The sequence below is a fragment of the Peromyscus eremicus genome, chromosome 3, assembly GCF_949786415.1.
Source record: "Peromyscus eremicus chromosome 3, PerEre_H2_v1, whole genome shotgun sequence".
NCBI classification, from domain to species: domain Eukaryota; kingdom Metazoa; phylum Chordata; class Mammalia; order Rodentia; family Cricetidae; genus Peromyscus; species Peromyscus eremicus.
Genome location: NC_081418.1, coordinates 108208209 through 108228411, shown reverse-complemented (window position 1 = coordinate 108228411; position 20203 = coordinate 108208209). Strand labels below are relative to the sequence as shown.

The following is a 20203-nucleotide window of genomic DNA, read 5'->3' as shown; positions in this document are numbered from 1 at the left end:
TGACTGCTGAACTATGAGCAAAGAGAGAATAGCTCATTTTATCTAGTGATGGGTCAGAAGGGCAATGATTGATTTATCTACCCAGCATCCAGACTCTTTATTTTTAGAGTTAAAACCCAGCCTTCCTTTGGAAACCAATCTCTCTTGCCCCTTCCTCTATGTGGATAATGAGTGGTTGATTCCATCCTGCACTGCCTTTACCCTCCAGTCCCAAGACCACAAACAGCACCCATGGTACTTCATCACTTAAGCTTCTATTTTGCTCAGCCAGGTAACAGAAATCATCTGAGCCACAAATCCTTTGGAAGTAACCTTGTTGAAATATTGGCTCTTGTGATTGGGAGGTATAATCTGCTAGAATACACTCCCCACATTAGTGAGGACCTCCTCATGGAAGTAGTTACTTAAGACTAAACTTAATATAAAAAGAAAAGTGAGCTAAAACATGAAGAGGAGAGAGAGGTACCTGGACCTAGCTATATGTTACAAAAGCAAACAAATTGCCTTTTATGCTTCAGCCTGCTTGAGCTGGTATCTCTGAAAACGTTGAGTCTTAAGTCAGGAGGCTGATGCTGACTGCCAGCAATGGAAGAAGATCTTCACAAAATGCTCTGCGGTTTGTACAACAGGTACAACTACATAAAGGGGGAGGTCAGTGGTGACAGGTATAGAAGGGATGATTAGAATCTTCATACACTAGGAAATGGTGGGTAGCATCATGATAGGGAAGGTGGTTATGAGAGATAGCCAGCCTGGATTTAAACCAGAGATCCCATTTGCCAAGTGAGTCACTTAGTTTCTCTAAATTCTGGATCCTGAGTACACATAATGAGGAAAGTCACTACCATTGGGTGATACTGAAGACTCCACATGTTGACTAGGATGCTGGGCATGTTCTCCCAAAGCAGAACTGTAATTGTTACTGTTTTTTACTAGGAATCCTATTTTTAAGGAAATAATAAGATATGGAGAGAATTTGGTAGAAAGAGCACAAAAATCATTGAATGCTTTATGGAGAAAACTAGAAACAAACCAACTCAACTATTTCAATTGGTGGGAAAGAAAGAAGAAAATGGCAAGTTAAAATAAAGATACCCTGCTAATCTAGTCTTGTGAGACCACATTTCCAAGATATAACCTCACAATCTGTGTTGTCTTTCCCCTTGGACACCAGAATCTGCCAGCACCCTCCATGGCTGTGGTGGTAGGACTTCCCAACATTCATTTTCTAAAGATTTGCCTTTATTGGCACAACAGTTGCAAAAAAAAACCTCATTTTACAATTTTCTCCTTTTCCTAACTGCCCTGGGCTTTGACTGATAAAGCAGTGATGTACTGCAATGTCTGAGAGAGCAGCCTTAGCATGTGCTTCAGGGATAATCACCAGACTTCTTCTTTAGATGAACCCTATTTTTAACCAACCCCCCAACCTCTGAGTGTGGTAATTAAACGGGAGCACATGAAACACAGAAAGTGCAAACTGAAAGCTATGTTCACTTGGCGTTGTGTCTCGGGTAACTGCAGGTGTGAGCTAATGAATTACAGGACTGGTAAAATGCAATTAAGGGCAGCTGTGTGTGTTTACAAAACTGCAGCCGAAAATTACAGGTATCTGTAGCATCCATAATTCATCCATAATTGACAATTTTCATATTACTGTATAAAGAACCAAGTCATGTGGATGATTACAGCATTTGCCTCACAGTGCTAGAGACTTCCTTCGGTGCTGGAACCTCTGCAGCAACTCAAATGAAATAAACATAGCTTTTCAGGGAAAGTCCTCAAGGTAAAGGCAACTGCAGGTGACTCAGCCCAGAGCTCCATCCCCACAGCTTCATCCCCACAGCCCCACCCCAATAGCTCCAGCTTTCCTGACAGTAGAGAAGCTAGTGTACACCACACTTGACCTCTACAATACAGTCTTCATCTGCTTTTGACACCCTGACTTAAATCTAGAATACTCAGGTAAGTTCCTTAAAGCCCCACACCTCAGTTTCATCTTTCATTAAACAGGATAACAACATTGACTAATACTTGGGTTTGTTTTAGTTAAATAAATTAAGATTATTGACTTAAGTGATGGAAAGTATTTGAGTAATGGCTAGCACAAAGTAAGCACTTAGTGAATATTAATAAGGGCAAGCATTAGTTTCCTTAACCATAAAGTGTGGGGAAAGTGTGGCTTAGTACATATGCTTGGCAAGGGGATGTAGTGAATGACACATCCTGAATGCTTAGCTGACTCAGGCACATGAACACCCCAGTTTACTCCTGGAAGTGGCTGTACCTTACATGACACTAATACAAATAAACTTAAATAAACAAATGTTGCTGCTTTTGAAAGAGCATTTTGTTTCCAAGTCCCACATTTTGAGTTTATTTTATTTGAAAGTATCTTTTGCATTTGGGAACTTGGGTTTGGATTTTTATCACGCATCTTGGACTTGAATCATATAATACTGATTTAAAAAAAAAAGTCCCTGGTATAAAGACTGCCCTGTGCATGGGAAGAAGACCGCTGTGCTTTTGCTCTAGGGTGGGAGCTGGACTTCTCAGTGGCTTAACAGGAACTGGGAGCTACTTAAGACAGATGATGGAGTTGGGAGAAACACTGAACACCTCAAGGGCTGTGAGCAAGTCAGAGCAGAGAAGCGACAAGGATCCAGGCCACAAGCCAAATGCTATTTTGAATCCTCTGAGATACTGTCCAGAACTGACTTGTTCAAGTGCATGCCATTACAGAGGTGAGAAGCCGAGGGTCTGAAGGAAGACCATGCAGACTACAAATATAAAGCTAAATGTCTGAGGCAAACAGATCTGAGTGTGTGTCCAAGTTTATTGCCTATTAGTTAATAAGGGACCCAGCTGGCAGAATACACTCATTCAAAATGCTGCAAGAGATTAAACGAATATGCTCCTGGGAAAGAGCCTGCTCCTCTGGCCTTCTGAGACCATGCTTTTAACCAATATGGAGCAAATGTGAAAGAATAATACTCTGCCATTGTGGGACAACCCTTAAATCTGTAAGAGATGCAAAGATTTTTTTAAAAAGGATCTTTGACTGTTCATTAGATAAACCAGCTAACCAAGTTTCTCTTGTCTTTTCCCACACAGAATCAATCACACCCAGACCCTGGACAAAGGCCAAATATAGAAACACTATCAGAAGCAGTGTCCTGATTTATCATTTCTAATTTCTATGCTGTATAAATGTGGTCAACAACTTCCTTAATTCTAGACAGTTTTCTTTCCAAGCAATAAGCTTGTCTCACAACAACATCTTAAATGTGTTTAGAATGCTGCTCTACCAAGGGTTTTTAAGGTGTTTATTTTGTACAGGCCACAGTAAATTTTCACAACAGGTGTAAACAGTAGGCAAAGTAGGTATAGCCCTACTTCCTTCACAAAGAACTGGGAACTTTAATTACAAAGCACTGGTTGTGTAGACAAATTTCTCTCTGTTTCATGTCTATCATCAGATGGGTGGAAAGAGCAAAGAATGGACTCATTTGAGAAATAGCTATAAAACAATTGAAATGCTTCATTGAAGTTGCCAATGATCAGAATCAAAGGTGGTCACAGATGGTCATGAATTCAATGGCATTTATTCTAAGGGTATTGTGTATTGTTTTATGTTTGGATCCATTAGCTATGGCTACTAGAGCAGACAGCAATTCAGGAATGTGCTTTACTACATAGCCATTCCCCAACTTACAAGAAGCTCAATATCAAGTTTTGCAGACTTACGTGATATGAAAGTGATACCCATTGAGGAGACACTCTGCTTTGGATGATGAATTTTAATCATTTCCTGGCTTCACAATCTCTAGTGATGCTGAGCAGTGGTGGTGAGCTACAGTTGTCAGCCACCCCTATCATGAGGAGACTACCAAGTCTCAACAATGGTCTGTGTTGACAATATTTCTGGATATAGGTATTCAGTAAGTTGTTGTGGGTAGCCATTCCAGCTTTGATCTGGAAGTTTCAACCCCCACTGAGGCTTCGGTAACTGTCACGCCTACAAGGCGGGGCCAAGAGAGGAACCAGAAGACCCGAGATCCAGATGCCCTGGCTCTCTTGGTTCCTGGATCCTGGACACTGGAGGTAGACCAAGCAGAGTTCTCCAGAGAACACCGCCAGACTGCGCTACACCTTTCCCAGACCCTGTTACCTATCCCTTCACTTGTGAGTTACCCCACAAAATAAACCTCCCTTTTAACTACGTGGAGTGGCCTCAATAATTTCACCAATATTAAGTTATGTGGGCTATTTAACACTGTTATAAAATAGGCTTTGTGTAAGATGAGTCTGCATGCTGAATTCAAGTTTTCCTGGCATGTTTAAGGTAGGCTTGACCAAACTATTCTCTTTGGAATGTCAGATGCGTGGAAGGAATGCAGTTTCCACCTAATGATGTTTAGGTTTATCAGGACTCAGCCCCAGTTTAAGTCAAGATGAGTCTTTACTTACAGCTACTAAACCTGGGAGGCATGCCACGCCATACAGAGTTCCTTGGGAAAGACACCAGGGCTGGGAGGGTCCCAAGTAAGAAGACTGCAGTAGATGGCAGGGGACTAGGAGTTCTATGAGTTTTATTGGGTTTCCTTAGGAATGTAGAGCAGAGTGAACAGTTTAAGATTGTCTAATTTGTTTGTTTTCTTGTTTGTTTTTTAAGTTTTCTATATACCATAGTGATGGTGCCCAGTTGCTGATACTTGACCCTTGGATGATACAGGTAGAAGATCACTGTTCCTTAGACATCCGGGCCAGGTGGCACAGGTACACCTCTGTACTAATTAGTCTGCAAATTGAAAGTCTATCCCTGATGCATTCTTGCTGTTTCTTAGAATTGTCTGGTGTTGTTTGAATTCTAAAATGATCTTATAATAAAAAAACAGGACCAGATATTGAGTAAGTTCTGAAAGATCAGAGAGACAAAGGAACAAGCCACAGCCACCACCTCTTACCTCACCAACTCCTCAGCCTGAAAAAGCTTTCTAGCCAAAAGGCCTCTAGCCGAAAGGGGTTCCTCAGCTGAAAAGCCTTTAGTTCCTGTCTCCTCACACCTTATATACCTGTCTTCACCTAGCCATCACTTCCTGGGATTAAAGGTGTGTGTCACCACTGCCCGGCTCTGTTTCTATCCTAGACTAAGTCAATCTCATGTAGTCCATGCTAGCTTTGAACTCACAGAGATCCAGATGGATCTCTGCTTCCTGAGTGCTAGGATTAAAGGCGTGTGCCACCACTGCCTGGCCTTTATGTCTAATCTAGTGGGGTGTTCTTTCCTCTAATCTGCAGGCAAATTTTATTAGGGTTCACAATATATCACCACATTCAGGTCCAGTGAAATCAGGCACACCCCAGCCAGATTTCTATCAAAACATCACAATATAGGTTTTTTTGTTTTTTTTTTAAATCTGCTTAATGAGCATTTAAAGGTTTTTATGATTTCTACTCATTCTGTTTCAGCTTGTGTCCCCACATTCCTAAGTTGATTTCAGTAATTTAAGTCTGTTTAAGCAAGAAATATATTATGTGAATAGTCCTACCCTTTCAGAAGATGAGCATGTACACATAATCAATAATCAACAATATGCTATATCAGATAAACTATTTTAATTAGAGGATCTTCCCAAAACTCTGTAAGTATTTCTTTCCAACTACACACCAGGGTCAAGTGCTCCAGGTCTCCCAAAGGGGACTGTGATCTAGTCTAAAGATATATGGGAAATCCAAGGGAAAATCTACATTAAACCTTGTCAATCATGCTCTTGTTCTTACTCTGTTTCAATTGCTTCAGAGTAGGACATAGAATCTTTTTGGACTCATTCATACATCAAGTGGGTACCAAGATGGGAGCCATGGCTTCTCTGTTTTCCAAACTTCCATCATCATCCTGGCTTTGAGGAAACCTTCCCAAGGTGTCCTGAGCAGGTCTTTCTGTAGGACCTCTTCACTCCCTCAAAGAGCCATAAAATCTAGGAATGTTGCAGGCTATATACCTACACAAACAGGCAGCAACATGGTCCATACAGTACATGGTGTCTTGTGTGAACCAAAGCAATATTTTCGAGATCTGTACCATACTATATGAAAAATAAAGCCTTACATGGGTTTTGTCAAAGAGCATTAACAAATGGCAGTTCATCAGTAACAGCTAACAAGCTAGGCAATTGATGGCACCTACATCATTGTTGGATATTGTCACCATGCCAACGCTGTAACATGGTTTATTATTATCCTACTTTCCAATGGAGTTTTCTGTGGGTTGATGAAAGATTTTATACTTAAGCTCAAGGTCAAAGATCGGGAAGAAAAATATCAGGAGTTGCGATTTGATATGAAATCTAATTACAGCAGCTGTGGTTTTCATACAGAAAACTAGGTGAAAATTTTCTTACTAGACAAAGTTGGAAATTAAAAAGGAACTTGGGGAACAATATTTCAAGAGAGATTAATGTAAAGTGTGTGATCAAAATGTGTTCTTAGTAAACATAGTCTTGTTTTCCTGGTTCGAAATAAAGAATACTGTCTAAACAGACAAGCTGAAACAAACATATGTATCTCCACCATGAAATACATATTAGGTATTTAAGAATGAAAGATGAGCCAAGCCTCTCTTGGCCAGCCCAGCCTCACAGACAGCAGAGAGCAAATGAGAAGGTTCATGGGAATGAGGTGATAAAACAACAATAACAAAATTTAGGAAATGCCTTCCAAGAATTTTTCACACCCCAGCAGACACTTGGTTCTAACAAATGGTCGATTCTGGAACCTAGGAGCACAGAAAGTTATTTTTCCACAGCCCTGAAATTTGATTTTTTTTCCCTCTTTCAAAAAGAGTGCTTCTGCCAAGTTTTCTCAAAAACAAAAAGATCTCTAAAAAAAAAAAAATTGAGTCCTCCAGCTTCTGGTGACATAAAGGGCATGCTGAAGATAAGCTGCCTATCAGACACAATTTTTGTTCTAGTGACAGTTAAAGGGACAGAGAGGAATGGGGCTTGGCTATAGGTTTAAACAGGATATAAAATTCAAGGGTCATGCAGGATCTTGAGAGACCATTTAGTCCATCCCTCTGTCTCCAAGAATGACTCATCTTCCCAATCACTTTCTCGGGACCCTCAGAGAATCAAATTCTTCCCATTTTAGAGAACACTGGACTAAGATTAGAAATCATTTCTCCAATTTCACTGTAAACCCCCTACCTCTCATCTTAGTTTAACTCCGTGCTTCTCAATCTGGAGAGAGTTCCCCTCTTTACACCCACCCTTGGGGACAAGTGACAGTGTGGGGGGGGTCCTTCTTTGTTTTAATTGAAGAAACAGAGGTTACTAGTGCCACTAAGTGGCTGATTTCAAGGATGGTGAAATGCCTGAGATAGACCTCACAACAAGGCGCTATCTGGGCCCATAGGTTAATGCTTGAGAGTGATAAACTCTGCAATGATAGAATCATGGTGCTGCTGGCAGGAGGGTAGACAATGTGATGTTTGTGCTATTACTGAGGCTAAATTTCTTGTAATTCATGGACACATTGCTTCATAACCCACAGTAGAAGCCTTTATTAGACGGTTTCATTTATTTTCATTTTATGTGTATGAGTGTTATACCTGCATGGATGTCTGTTCATGACATGTGTACAGTGCTTGGGGAAGCTAAAGAAGGTGACAGATCCCCTGGAACTGAAGTTACAGATGGTTGTGGGCCACTGTGTGGGTGCTGGAAATTGAACCTGGGTCCTCTAGGAGAGCAGCCAGTGCTCATAACTGCTGGGCCGTCTCTCTAGACCCTGAAAAACCCTTTTAAAGTAATGAGAAAGATTAATCAGCTAGTCTTAGTTGCTGGTAAGTGCTTTCAGAATAGAAGTTACATGTTGCTAATCCGTAATCCCCTGGGACATAACAGAGGGAATAACATATAGTAAACGTAGTTTATTATACATCAACATAGTTTTTCATACATCTCTATATTAAAATTTAACTCATCCCGTTTTGTGAAAGATTTCTTTTTCACAGATTTTGAGCATGGGCCTGAGATTGTGTTAGAATAGCTGCTCATCCTGTGTACTTAATACCATTGGCGTAACCAAGGAAGCCAGCTCAAAGAGATACATGGTCTTCCTGAGTAGCTGAACCCAAGAACTCTGTGGCTATAAATGGAACTTAGCATTATGATATATGAAGATTTCACAGATTTTTTTTTTAATGGGGTAACTTCGCAAGTGAATGTCAATGTGAAATTCACAGGGCTAGATCTCCAAATTGTGCATTTTGCTCTGCTTTCCAGACTGTAGCCCTGTCAAGTTATGTATTGGTCCATTCTATGGAGGAGAGCTACTTCTGGGAAGAATGTCTGGAAGTGAATGTAAGCTAGGCGATTCATGACATGGGTATATTTAAAGTGTTCTTGGAAAGCTGCCAACCACCACCATCATAGACACAACCCATTTCTGTCTTAACAGGAACGTCTTTAGCCCATCCTGTTAGAGTAGGAGGCTTTGCCAACTTCCTTTAGACTTTAATTGATAACACACAAATCTGTTGCCACAGATGGTTAGGTGGGCAGCATCTGAAGCTGAGGTCTGGAGAAAGGCTTCCCACCCCCAAGCAAATGCCAGAATGTTCAAGGCACATCAATGTACAGTGCACCATGGAAACAGAATTAAGGAAAGAACTATGGATACCACCCTAGAGAATAAGGAGTCTGGATGTAAAGTGTCCTTGTATGAGGAAGGTTAGAGGTTCCCAGTTTGCCTCCCTATCACATGCAGGTGAGAATACACAATGTAGGATCCCAGTTTTACTCACTAGTAGCCAGCATAAGACCTTGGGCAACTTACTTAACTTTAACAAGTTTTACTCCCCTCACACCCAAAAAAGAGATCAATACTAACACCATCTTTAAGAAAAAAATGAAATAACAAAAATCAGGGGACTCTATAGAGTCACATCATGGCCAAAAGGTAAAGGAAACCCAGGTTGAAAAGATGTGAGATGAAAAAACTTTACTGAACTGGTCCTTTTTGGTGGCAGGGAACTGAAAGTCAACTGTGGCTATCTTAAGGATTAAAAAGGAAGACATCTATACATTCTTACTAATCACAGATGAGTTGCCTAATGAGCTGTCTCAATGAGGAAGAATCTAGCTTCACAATAAGTTACCACAAGCTGGTCCTTCCAATTGCCTTTTTTGTGTGTGGGCTGCAGTATTCTTTCTGAAGGCTTCCTGTAGGGGCAGCATCAAGGACAGCCAAGCACACATTGTTTGACTGGCAAGGCCCACTGACCAAACAGATTTCTCGAAACCACCTGCGAAATCAGAATGTATTTTCTTTTGCTCGTGCCTTGATCTTGTGTCTCCTCTTGCCATCAGACCAAGCTTGAGCCCAGTTGGCTGAGAAGGCAAGGAATTAACTAGAAACCAGCAGAATAGATGCCCGTCTTCTTGACTGTCTTGCCCAGCACTCCAGTTCTCTTTGTTAACAAGGATCCTTGCAACTGCCTGCCTTCCTGTCGTATGATGTGGGAGGCTCCAACTGAATTGGGCATGGGCTGAAAATGAGAGGAGAGTGGGAACAGCGGGACTGTTAAAGTGCTTTCTGTGAGATCACTAAAAGCATGTCCACATCAGGACATACCATATCACCTGTCTATCAAGCAGCAGTTTGGCAGCCTGAGGAAGCAGAACCTCATGAACTACTGCTGGACACTGAGCTTTCTCTACATTTTAGTATTCCCACACTTTACAGCTAAGGCTCTTAGAGAAGGAAGGGAGGAACAGGCTGGGTACAATAGTCTAAGCATCAATCCATGGTCAGCTAACTCCATGGCGAGATGCAATCTAACCTAGGATACTTCCACCATGTCCTTCTCCAGAGCAGGCTCAGTGAACTTCTACATAAGCCTGAAGAGGTCATTCTGAGAATGAGGACTTTTAAGGAAGATAGGCTAGCATATGCATAGTCCTGAAAGGTGGATTCTAGGAAGCATAACAATAAAAGGGCTATGTGTCTAGGTTTTATGGTACATTTAGTGGGGAAACCCCAGAAAAAAAAAATGGTTCAACTGTCCTGAGATGATTCGCAGTCCTATAAAGTAGAGGTAGTGGTTATACTGAATGTTGCTGACTTTCTCTAAGTGCTATTTATTTATCTATTTATAGTGTGTGAGGAGTGTGTGTGTGTGTGTGTGTGTGTGTGTAAGTAAGGGACCAACTTTATGACATCCTTTCCCTCCTTCTACCTTTATATGGATTCCAGGTATGGAACTCAGGTTGCCAGGCTTGTGCAGCAAATGCCTTCCCCAGCTGAACCATCCCACTGACCTCCAAATTCCTTCCATACATAAAGATAATCTCAAATCATTGGATGTCCTCAAGATGAGAAAGACTATTACTTGACTGGAAAACACAGTAGTTTAATCTAGAAGGGATATTTGAAAGGGAAAGTGCTGTTCAGAGCAACCTCTAATAATTCTCCATCTCTTGCTTCAAAGTGTGAGACAGGCCACATTTCTGCACAGAAAGTGCAGAAAGGCACTTGTCCCCAAGAAAGTGCACTGACAAATCAATGCCAAGGACTGCCATCACAAGAATACCTCCCACCTAGGCTGAATGTGCTTGGCTGCTATGGCAGGCTGTGGTGAAGCTGCTTTAAGTCCTTTCTAGTGGGTGTTACTCACTGTAGTTTGAGATGCACGACTGAACTTAAGTCAGATCACTCATAGCTACATCAACTTGAGTGGGCCCTAGTATTGATGTATTTAAATTTCTATATGCACCGTTTATGTAATCCTTACAACTCCTCCATGAGAAGAAGAACTATTATCTCAACTTTTCAGGTGAAACACTGAGTACCACTGAGGAACTTGACCCAATATTGTATACAGTGGGGCCAGCCCCCAGTGAAGTGCAATATGCTCCATTTTGTCACAGTTTAAGATATAACACTGCATGGATCCAGACAAGTCAGATGAGGCTTTCTACTGATTGGAATGGATTCCTATTCCAGACTCCAGACTTAATGTAAGTATAAAACTCAGAGCTAGTGTAATGGAATGAGTTCACTTTTTCATGACCTCGGGGTACCCAAGTCATGGGGGAAAAAAATTGAAGCCCAATAAATCTTTTTATTCTATAAAAGGATGCAATCTAAACGTCTTGGTTACAGTAAGCAAGTCATATATTTAGTTTTTTTTTCTTTAAAGAAGGAAATGAAAAAACAAATGGCCACAGACTGTCTTTATCATAACAGGACTCACCGTGCCCACAGTGAATCAATATTTCCTCATAATGTTACTTGTTTCCCACTGAATTCCTGGCAGTGTCTACAGGGGAAAGCAGTACTTACAGCACATTATTACTTTGGTGTTTGGTGGGGAATTATTCATCCCCCATATATTATTGAAACTGTGTTCACTTTACAGAATCTATTCCCAACACTGACTTCCGTGGTGTGTATTTCTCATCTTACTGCTATTTAAATACATAATTAATTCCTAAGGCTGATTGACCTGGCATTTGGTATATCAATATTTGCATGAGTTAACATAAACAAATACTATCCTTAAAATGAAGGCTATAACAATGCATCAGAAATCCTACTGGAATTCCTTAACAATTAAAAGGTGGTAATGACTCTCAGAATTCTCCCTGCCAATCTGAAATAGAGTGCTACAGTTAAAGGCAGTAACTCGTAAGACAGAAGCACTGTCACATATTGGTTCATGGAAATTGTCTCTCATCGTGGAAGCCAACTCTTGATAATGACACATGAGGAGGATGACTATCAATGTGACTGAATCCATACCATGTACTAGAAGTTTTGCGCTGGTCCTTTCACATGACTTGCACAGGGGTAAGGAGTTCCTATCAGATACAAAAGGAAATAGTAGCACAGTGTCCTGTGTTCCATCAGGGCATAAGAACTACAGCTAGGGTTCCACTTCAACACTGTTTGATTCCAAAGTGTAGTTTTAGCAAGCACTCTATCTGTTCCTTTATACTATACAAACACAAACCTTGGCAATGCACATTTCATGATTATTATAATATGGAAGCCACATATCTACACAATGCTCCTGACAACTTTGACATTGTGCCTCTCCCATGCCCACTGCTGTCCCGATGAGGGTCATGATCCTTGGAGTAGAGGGGTGGGAATCTTGAACCTTTGGCTCATAAGTGCTTCAGCCTTCAAATAAATATCAAATCTATCTTAGTTTAGTAGATGATGTCTTTACATAGCACAGCTTCAAGGAGCTTAGAAAGATGAAAAGGAGCATATGCATCCTTTGATATGCTACTCTTATGTAGTAGGTGACATCCTGAACTGTTCTATACATTGGGCATTTGCAGAGAGATTCATGAAACAATTTCAAGTTCTTCACCCTAATTTTTAGGAGGTAAGTAATATGTTCATTGACTCTACATTTTTTTTCTTTACTAGCTAAGATTAGCATATGTGGGCTCAGTCAGTAAAACACTTGCTTCACAAAGGACATAGTGTGATCCCCAGAACTCATGTAAAATGCCACTAAGATGGCACATGCTTATTAGTCCATTGATGGTAAAATGGGAAGTAAAGACTGGTAGATCACTGGAGCTTACTGATCTCCCAGCCTAGCCTACTTGGTGAGGTTCCAGGTCAATGAGAGACTGCCTCAAACACTAAGTGGAAAGCACCTGAGGAACAACATCTGAGGTCATCCTCTGACTTCCACATGTACACATGTACCCACATGCATGTGCGCACTCATAAACACACTTAACATGCACACACCAATCAAACAAATAAAGATAAGGATATGTATTTTCAACTGGAATAGTTGACAATATGCAAATATTTTTGAGAAAGGTAATTACAGAGTACTAAGAAGCAGATTTGGACATCTTCAGACCATTAGTGCCTACCAGCAGAACTATTACTATTTCTTGCTAAAAATCACAGCTTCTATTTCCTCTCAATAGTTTTTATGGGAAAGTACCAAGCGTAAGTGCCAGACAGATATGAAGATGACCTTTCTGGACCTTTCCCTACATGCCTGCCATGATTTAATGTTTATATTCTCACTTTCTGCCCACAACTGACCAACACAACTGCAGGTTTAAGGGGCACCTACCAGGGTCAGCAGCCTGTGTGACACTCATCCTTCATCATTCTCTTTCTCTACTTCACTGAAACAAAAGCAAGATCTCAGAGGAGAAAACTTCCCGAAGCCACTGGTGTACTTGTCTTTGTTCCATATGCCATTTTTGTATTTTAAGAACCTAACAACTTTCTAGAACTTTCTATTTTTTGCAATATGCACCTGTCCTCTACCACAATTGTTACTAACAAGTACACTACAATGTATTACACACTCCCTGAATTTAAAATTAAATATTGTCTCTGAGTATAATCTCATAGGATAAATTATTTTTAAAAGCTGAAGTGTTGATGGAAGGAGGAGAGGTGATGGTATGGGGAGGAACAAAAATCAGCTCAGGGCATTTGCCTGAAGTAGTCTGAAGAACTGGATGCTGAGGGTTTCTTTGTTATCTGTGCCTTGTTTTCTGTGCTTACTCCATGTGAGCAAAGGGAAGATTTCGCTACAAAGAACTCCCATTTTAGATCTTCAGAAAGACTTCAGCTAGCAAAATATTCTGCCCATAATGGAAAAGTCATTCTGGGGCTCTCAGCCCTCCCTGTCTGTTGAAAACTCCTATCTTTGAAAACACTGTATTGAAACTCTTTTCTGGCCATTGAGTCCTCAGAACTTGTGTTTTGGTGAGCAGTCTTTATTGAGCAGGTGGAGGGAGGCCAAAGTGTCCTTTGACACTTCAGCAAATCACTAGGCCAAAACTTAAGTGACCAAGAACAGTGTAAACTAATTGACCCAAACCATGTCTCATAGGGATGCTCACTGATGTCATCTACAAAGGGAACTTTAATCTCGTCTTTCCCACCTATACCCAGCCAAGAAGAAATGTCAGAAATCTGAAAGAAAACAGACACTTGACTCTTTCCCGGGGTCTGTAACTCCTCCTTTTCTCTACTTAGGGACACAAGCCTCTGTTTTCTACTTCCTTCCCAATGTGTATGTTTTAAAAAGACAGAAGCACCCTGGGAAGAGGTTGCCATGGAGAATCCGTTCCAGGTAAAGAACAGTCACTATGGAAAAGTGGCATGCAACTTGTCAGCAGACATGCAGCAGCTGCCCTGCAGAGCTCATAATTCCTGTCCCTGTCACATAAATGCAACATGACTCTGATGGGCCAGAAGGGGCTCTGTCCTTTTGTGAATGTGTCTTGCTTTACATCTCTGGAAATATAGACTGAAGTCGAAGCACATTTCAAATGCACATGCGTGGAGCCGCGTCCAACAGAACCCTGAGGGTAATGCTTTGTCCCGTGCTTTCTTCCTTCTGTGGAGTTTTGGTGTGGTGGGGTTCTTCCACGTGGGATGAGCTTGTGAAATTCTGACTCTTGCTCTCTTCAACTGTGATGAAAATCCAAGTCCATCATCTCACATTCTTGAAAAGATCTATCAGTCAAAACCAGAATGTGCACACATCTATCTTCCTCAAGTCTTATCTGCTTTATGTCCTGGCTGAGAGTTGTTTAAGAATGTGAAAGTTAAATTCAGTCCATTTGTTAGACTGCAGCCAAACTGCCTGGGTTTGAATGAAGCAAAGTGTAACTGCACAGGAGATACGTGCACACAACCACTACATGACAAAAAAGAATGTACCTTCATCCTATTGGTAGTTGCTTAAATGTAATAAGAACTTTTTAATTATTAGGAGGTTTTTGAGTGAGTGTGTGTGTGTGTGTGTGTGTGAGAGAGAGAGAGAGAGAGAGAGAGAGAGAGAGAGAGAGAGAGAGAGAGATGTGCAGGTGAGTGTGGGCATGCCATGATATATATTTGGAGGTCTCAGAACAATGTGGAATTGATTCTTTCCTTCCACCTTTACACAAGTTCTAGGGATTTGAACTCAGGTCATTGGGCTTATATCACCCTTACCCACTGAACCATCTCACTGGCCTCAAAGAATCTTGACAGATTTAAAGGAATAAGAAAACTAAAATTTTCATTCCATCACAGCTGTTTAAATAAATGATCTGGCAAGTCCAAATGCTATGATCCTTAAAGAACAACCTCCAACTTTGTGTATAAAAAAAAAGTAACACTGACATTTATCAACCATCTATTATGTTCCAATTCACAAAGCCAAGTCATTATACTTTTAATTCATTCAGTCCTCAAAACAATTTATCAGAGATGGTGCTGTGTGACCAGAAAACACAGGCCTAAAGTTGCTTAGCAACCTGCCAAAGTTCATTCTTCTGCATAAAAGCCATTCCGGCGTCTGCTTCTTCTTCCACACTACCTGGACGTGAGAAATGTCAGCATTCAAGTGTGGAACCCCAGACACATTAGGCATGTGTCCTAGACCATGAGTTTGGATGCTGCCAGGGAAGAAATCATAGACCTTTTGGCTTCAGCAAGCTAAACATGCATTGTGACAGATATTGTTCAGTGGTGTGGGGTTTAAATGAGAATGCCTCCCATATATTCAGATATTTGAATACAGGGTTCACGGTTGGAGATATTGTTTGGGTAGGTTTAGGAGGTGTGGCCTTGATGGAGAAAATATGTCACTAGGGAGGATGGGCTTTGTGGTTTCAAAGGAATATGTCATTCCCAATTTTTCTCTGTTTCTTTCTTAGGTTCAAGAGGTAAGCTCTCAGCTGCCATCTCCAGCCCCTATGCCATCATGTACACTTTTCCCTCTGGACTGTAATTCCACATAAACTCTTTATTCTATAAGCTGCCTTGGCCATGGTGTTTATCACAACAATAGAAAAGTAACTAATAGACATGGCTACCTTAATTCTGTTCTCTTCCCCTTTGAAAGCAGATGGATGTGCCCAGCCAAATAATTACATTTGCAAGGCTTATGGAGAGATGTCTAGAGCCAGTGAGATGTAATAGGAAACGGATCAGTTAAGTTGTCAGCAAAGCTTTTTTCAAAGAATCTTGTTTGGTTGTAATGTGCGCCTTTAGCCCTCTCAAATCCTTGTTCTATGTATTTACAATGTTATACAGGTGGCTGAAAGGTGAATTCATAACCATGAAGGAACTCAGAAGGTAAAAACAGAACCTGAAGAAACCTCTTCTGGTTCAAACTTCATGCTCTATCAGAGAGAAAGTATGGGCCAGGGAAATGATGCAAGAAGTAAGAATGCTTGCTGCCAAGACTGAAAACTTGTGTTCTGTCCCTGGAATCCACATGGTGGGAGCAGTAGCTACAGTGCTGTTCTCTGACCTCCACACATGTGCTGTGGGATGCACTCATGCATGCGTGTATACATGTGTGTGCTCATGTGTGTATGATGTGTGTATGTGTGACCTGTAGTTTCATTTAAGTCATAATCAGCTGAAAGATCTGCTCCATGAAGTCCATATTGGTTTCAGCTAGAACTTAATGTTGTTAGAGTAAGGAAGAAAAGGAATCAGAATTCATATCCTCATCTTACCACAAAACAGAACTTTCTGGAGATGTAAAAATCTACCTGTTGCCATCTTTGAATGTTGCCCCCAACGTGGTCAACTATTCTAGGCAAACAGCATGGGCCCACAGGTTCTTCTCCACTCAAGCCCATAAATACTTTAGAATCTCTGATTAAAGTCTAACTTTCAGGACATCCGTGTTTCAAAGTTAACTCAGTTCAAATACTCCAGCTCTTAGGAAATGTACTTGGGGTGGATTCCAGCAGGCCACTGACACTGACTGACAGCAAGAACCAAATGTTCCTCAACCTGGTGCAAACAGCCACCCAGCACTCAATGTGTCACTCTAAATGACAGCAGCTAAATAAGGAGCCTGTGGACTTTGAAATAATTACAGTTGACAAAGGAACTGCTACAGACTTCCCTTGGTATCCTGGGGTTTGATTCAAGACTTCTGCGGATATTAAAGCCCACCCAGGCTGTCAAGATTCTTGCATAAAATCATGCAGCATTTTCATGTAGCCTACATGCAACTCCTGCTCCCTTTGTATTATCTCTAGATGGTTGTCTAATATCACATAAATGCTATACAAAGATTGTTATACTATGTTGTTGATGTAATAATGACAAGAAAAAAGCTTTTATATGTTTAGCACAAAAGCACTTTTTAAATATATTCACTGCAAATGAATCTTTTTGGCATGTCTCTTGGTGGAGGTGTAAGACCAGTTCTTATTATGTAGTCCAGGCCACCATCAAACATACAGCACAACTACCTTAGCCTCACACATGCTAGTATTACAAATGTGTACCATGCAAGATTTCAGGCGAATGTGTTTCATGTTGTAGTTGGCTGATTCATCTATGATGAGGTAACCACTGTATATACCTCAAGGATCCTTTCAAATCCTTCTCTCATAAAGAATTGGAAGACAACCTATGTCTCCTGAGGCAACCCACTCCTGCCTTTGCAGGATTTCTGTGCCCTTCCCCTCACATCAGGACACTTGTTCTGGATACTATGACCTTGAGTCTCCCTTCCATCCTACTGCCCAGTTTACATGGTCACTCTTCCTCTTTGTATATACCATTCTAGAAAGCTTGCTTCTATAGCCATGTGATCTTCTCTAGAGAAACCATCTCCTCCACTGGTAACAGTGAACTCAGACTGCTAACTTCTTTAGATTACCACACCTGATCAAGCACATGCTACCTGGACTAAGACACCTATCACAGGCAAAAATGATTGGGCTTGTCACCCAAAAGTCAATTCTGCAGGGCCAACCATTTCAGCATCCTCTTCGATCAATCCATAAATTAGTGCTTTCCTTTCCCATTATCATCACAGATTGATGTCATTTTAACTGTATCCAACCCCTATTCTAGTATCCAGCCCAATTCTTACATCTCCTAAGATGCTAGGTGTCCACTATGACTTCAGAGGTATGTCCATGTTTTTCAAGTCCCTTTTCCTTAACTCTCTGTCCAATTAATTGTGTCTTGACCTAAAATTATACTTTTTGTATGTGCATGTATGTTGTTAGGGTATGGGGGTAAGTACATGTGTTCGTGTGGTACAAGGACAATTTCTGTGTCATTCTTTTGGTATCATCCATCTGTTTTCCTAGAACAGGGTCTCTCACAGGCCTGGAATTCACTAAGTAGGATAGGCTGGTTGGCTAGCTAACAAGTTCAAGGGATTCAATAATATCTGCCACCCAGTGCTTGGCTTACAAGCACAGGCCACCTTGTCTGGCTTTTATATGCCTGTTTTAGGAATCACACTCAGGATGTGTGTGTTCTAGGAAACACGCACGCGCACACACACACACACACACACACACGCACACACACACACACCCCTACAGCTCTCAGAACTATTGTTTTATCATGTGAATAGTGGCAGTCTCATGGAATTTTTCAAGGCAATTCTGTGTCCTCACTCTCCTTGATCCTCATTAGCTAGCGTGGGACATAATATCCAGTAAGTATTCTCTAACTGAAGCCAGCTTGATTGCTAGCATTGGGAACCTACCTTCTCTGAAACCAAGGCTATAGGAGCTGTTAGGATCAGGAGTCTGAAACTCATACAATCCAAATATTAGTGTTCCTCATTTCCCAAATTGTGTCTAGAGAGCTTAGCAGGTGCCAACTACTGGGTCAAATGTTTCCATAGACTACCTCTATCAGATGAGGGGGTTCTGTAATTGTTTCTATATTACAGATGAAGAAACTGAAGCACAAAATCCACTAAGGAGTCAACTCCACATACAGGTTTCCATTCCAGGCTCTAGGACTCTGGTGTACTTGAACTCGAATACCACATGGCAGTTATTCTAAATCATGAGTTTTGAACACTACTGGTTGGATGCAGCCCCACCCCCTACAGCAAGGTTCACATACCATCCAACAGCCCAGGCAAGAGATAAGAAATAGACAATCATTGTAAACTGAATAGCTCACAGCAACAGCTACAAAGTTCACTCCAGGAAGACACTAATAAAGACAGCTGAGGGTTGAGTAAGGGAAACAATGTAACAACAGGAGGCAAGTTGAAAATAAAAGCTGGGATGCAGGAGGGGGAGGCTCAGAGGTAATTAACCTGTACACCCTCTGAGGAGAAAAGAAATCAACTAATTGGCCAGCAAAAACAGCTTTGACAGCCAGTAGTCGTGTGTGTGTGTGTGTGTGTGTGTGTGTGTGTGTGTGTGTGTGTGTGTGTGTGTGTGTGTGTGCATTTGTGCACAGAGATAATCATGGAGGGGTGGTACTGTCCATAACCCAGAATGGATAGGACATAGATAAATTATGGGAGTCATTTATAAGCAAAAAATAAACACCTCTCAGTCAGGGTTTCGAAGACCACAAATGACCTACCATACGTGGTGCTTGGAACTTGAAATCTTCCTGAAGGAGCACAGTTCAAACAAGCATCCTCTTTTTTTTATTTTATTGAAAATAGATTCTTTTTTAATGTAATACTGATTTTAGTTTCCTTCCCATTTGCTCCCCCCTCCCCTCCATATGGACTCCCTTTCTGTCTCTCATTAGAAAAGAACAGGCTTAGAAGAGATAACAATCAAACAGGACAAAATAAAATATAATGAGATGAAGCAAAAAACTGTCATATCAAAGTCGGACAGGGCAACCTAGTAAGAGGAAAAGAGTCCCAAGAGTAGATACAACAGTCAGAGACCCACCAGTTCTCACAGTCAGGAGTCCCCTAAAAACACTAAGCTAGTAATTCCAGCATATATTCAAAGGACCTGCTATAGACCCATGTAAGCCCCGTGCTTATTGTTTCAGTCTCTTGTGAGCTTGTATGTGCCATGCTTAGCTGATTCAGAGAGGGCCCTGTTCTCCTTAGCTGGCCACTCTTTACATACTAATTTATTCCACAAATTAGATAAGGTACATTATTTAATAAAAGCATACTCGGTTACACGCATTCCACAGTTCCATGGTGGCAGCAATACAGAGTTAGAATAAGACTCTGCTATCTCATAGATCTTGTCTTCTGTGTGAAGGAGGCAGACAATGCATACGCCAATCACCAGAGAAATGATAAAGTAACTGAAAGATGATGATGGAACAAACCAGAAAAGAGCCAAGAGGAGGCCTTGGTGGGGAGAAAAAACAGGGATGTTTCATAACAAAATGACATGTGTGCTGAGATATTCAGGAGGGGAAGGACCCACCTCGGCTACCT

General features: G+C 41.1%; 1 protein-coding gene and 1 long non-coding RNA gene across 2 annotated transcripts in view; one reads left to right on the top strand and one right to left on the bottom strand.

Annotated features, from left to right (window-relative positions):
• Tafa1 (TAFA chemokine like family member 1) overlaps positions 1-20203 on the bottom strand; it is a 513270-nt gene that overhangs the window by 368986 nt on the left and 124081 nt on the right. The gene's annotated exons all lie outside the window — the stretch shown is intronic.
• LOC131907232 (uncharacterized) lies at positions 8677-15810 on the top strand. The gene is made up of 5 exons (XR_009378334.1): positions 8677-8772; positions 10841-11024; positions 12315-12403; positions 14041-14137; positions 15711-15810. It is a non-coding gene; the product is annotated as an uncharacterized LOC131907232 (long non-coding RNA).